The sequence below is a fragment of the Crocuta crocuta genome, unplaced genomic scaffold, assembly GCF_008692635.1.
Source record: "Crocuta crocuta isolate KB4526 unplaced genomic scaffold, BGI_CrCroc_1.0 scaffold352, whole genome shotgun sequence".
NCBI lineage: Eukaryota > Metazoa > Chordata > Mammalia > Carnivora > Hyaenidae > Crocuta > Crocuta crocuta.
Window position 1 is genome coordinate 3,466,864 of NW_027532169.1, and position 2,696 is coordinate 3,469,559.

The 2,696-nt window shown below is 59.2% G+C and overlaps 1 protein-coding gene across 3 annotated transcripts in view; it reads left to right on the forward strand.

Annotated features, from left to right (window-relative positions):
- Positions 1–6: 6 nt before the first annotated feature.
- The window catches only part of PHOSPHO1 (phosphoethanolamine/phosphocholine phosphatase 1), a 6,849-nt gene continuing 4,159 nt past the window's right edge, over positions 7–2,696 (forward strand). For 2 of the 3 annotated variants that reach the window (XM_077776842.1, XM_077776844.1), the window contains exons 1-2: positions 7–247; positions 1,344–1,442. The gene's annotated coding sequence lies outside the window, so the exon portion shown is untranslated. The remainder of the gene's footprint in view (positions 248–1,343; positions 1,443–2,696) is intronic. The other variant, XM_077776843.1, reaches the window with a different exon arrangement.

Genomic DNA, 2,696 nt, shown 5'->3' on the forward strand with positions numbered 1-2,696 from the left:
GGGGGGCAGGGGGAGGGGACGGCCCAGACGCACATCATCCACGGCCCCTCGGGCCCGGAGGGACTCGTGAGCCGGAGCCCAGAAATCCGGGGGTGGATAAGACACCGCGTCCCCTCCAATTCCCGTAAGCACCCCATCCTGCGCCCAAATACCTCAGCTAGCCCCTCTCCCCCACTCCACACTCCAAACTGAGCCGGGACAGACCTCTGCCGCCGCCGCTCCCCACGTGAGTCCTGCGCTCCCGGAGGTAGGGAACGGCTGGGGTCCCAGAGTGGGGTGGGGGCTGTGTGGAGTTTGAGGGCGCTCCTCCACGCGTGTCAGTGGGGGAGTCCCCGGAGCGGAGACATGAGTCCTCCCTCCTTCTTTCTGCGATCCCAGGAACGTCGTGCCCGGGTATCCCTCTGTCCCCGACTTGGGCAAAGCGAAGGAATCTGTGCCCCCTCCTTTGATGCCCGCCACCCACGAGCCCCCTGGGCTCCCCGAGCTGCGCACCCCCCGCCCCGCATTGAAGCGAAGCACCCGCCAGCTGGGGGTGTGCCAGAGTGCCTGCTTTCCAGCCACCTCTAAAAATATCTCTCCCCCCACTCCGCCGGCAGCTGCCACCTCCCTGTCCACTAAGGATCCCCTTCCAGCTTGTCCATCGAGGCAGGGCGAGCCCAGAGGAGGTTCCTGGTCCCAGGTTCCACACCGACACCGGGGCTCCAGGTCATCATGCCCCGCTAGTCAGAACAGTAAGCTCCCAGCCCAAGGGGGTCTCCAGGGCGGTAGGGGACCTCTGGTCTCAACTGTCCGGAGAGGCACCGGCGACTCCCAAGTTCTAATCCCGACTCTGACGCTGTGCGACCTCCAGGATGTTAGCTTGACCTCTCTGGGCCTCGGTTTTTCCTATTTGCTGCTGGTGGTCTGAGAAGGAAGAGAGCACGGTGAAGTGGGGAATGCTGTCTGGGAAAGGGAGAAAACTTCGGCGTAGGTGTGAGATCCAATTCCTAGTGATTGATGCAAGATTGGTACAAGATTGATACTTGTCTTGGAGGGGACGGGAGGGGCTTGTGACTATGGTATCTGCAGGGTCCTCACTCCCCACCCCCATCCCAATCCTGCACATTTCCTGGGGGAAACTGTCCCCAAAGCCTGTCCTGTGAGCTCCACCCACTCATTAAGAGGGGAATTTCAAACTTGGGGTCAATGCCAAAGGGGGGGCCTGTCTCCCCGCCCCATCCCCAGGAGCCCCTCCCACCCCGGTCCCCCAAATGNTCAGGTAGGTGGGCACCGCTTTGAGATGGGACGAGAATATGGACTCCCCCAACCCTAAAGAGACCCCCTCTCTCCTCTCTCTACTCTAGCCATCTGGAGAAGCTCCAAGACCCTGCCCCTTTTTCTCAGAGGGACTCTTTTTGGTGACCTGCTAAAGGATTTGATCCCTTAGGACAAAGCTGCCAGAGGTGAGTGACCTTTCATGAGAATGAGATCCCAGTAGGGCCTGGGTGCCTCTGATTCCTGTGGGGGAAGGGTAGGGTGGCCGCCTGGCCTGCTCGGTTTCTGGGGGAAGAAACCCACCCGGGATGCCTGGCCTTCTTCTGCTCTGTGGACTAAGCAAAACAAAGGCCATCCAGCAAACAATAAATATTTAACCGATTTCTCTAAATAGATGAACAAAACGGAACTGTATCGTTTGGCTCTGATGACTACGTTTTGTACCNAAGAAACAAGGGTGACACAAAGAGACCCCGTTCATGGGATGAAAGTTGGTCTGCGGGTGGCTGCTCTGTACCTGTGTATTTCCCGCTGCCTTCTCCCCATGCCCTGTGCGTGTCTGTCTGCCCCCGCTTTGCTTGCTTTTAACCACAGGAGTGGCAACCCTTGACCTTTCCCCTCAAACGCCCTGGGCCCCGGGACAGACACGTGATTATCAGGCAGGACTCTGGAAAGTCGGAACTCCCTCCTGTTAGGGCCTGGGGACAGCCTTCTCATCCTCCAAAACACGCCATTCCAGCGTCCCCATGCCTCCCTCCCCTCTCGCCCATCTTCTCCTTCATCCCTCCCTCTAACCGCCTCCCTTTTTGCTTCCCCCCTCCCCCGCCCCACTCAGCTTCAGCTGCCTTTCCCAAGTCCTAGATTAAAAGTTCTTAAGGCAAAGCCTGAGACCCACACGGATCCCCGGATCCCCGGCTAAAGGCCTCAGTGCCCGTGTGGTTAGGGGGTGGGGAGGGCTGGGGTGGCTCCAGCCTGTCCCTCTGACCTGTGTCCTGTTCCTGGGACATTCCAGTCCCTGTCTTGGGGGCAACAGCTTCTCCCTGATGTTCTGGGATGGTCTGGGGAGAGTGTCACCTTGACAAAGTCAGGGGTTTCCAGTGTCATCCACTGTCACCACCAGAGGGCAGCAAGCAGCCAGACACTTGCTCCTTTGCCCGGGCGATTGGCGGGTTCTCAATATTCGTCCAGATCTGTCCCAACTTCTTCTAGGCTCTCATTCAACCCCAGGGGCAGAGGGGAGGGATGGGGCGTGGGGAGGCAGTGGGAGTTGTAGGTGGCATCCTCCGTGGCTGAGTTGGTGAGGCCCCCACGAAGCTAAACCCTGTCCCCAAAGCCACACAGCAAAGCCACACAGCAAAGCCCCACAGAAATTTCCAAACTGACTCCTGGCCACTTGCCAGGCTCTGAAAGCGCCGGGAAGGCCAGTCTCAGAACACCTGTGA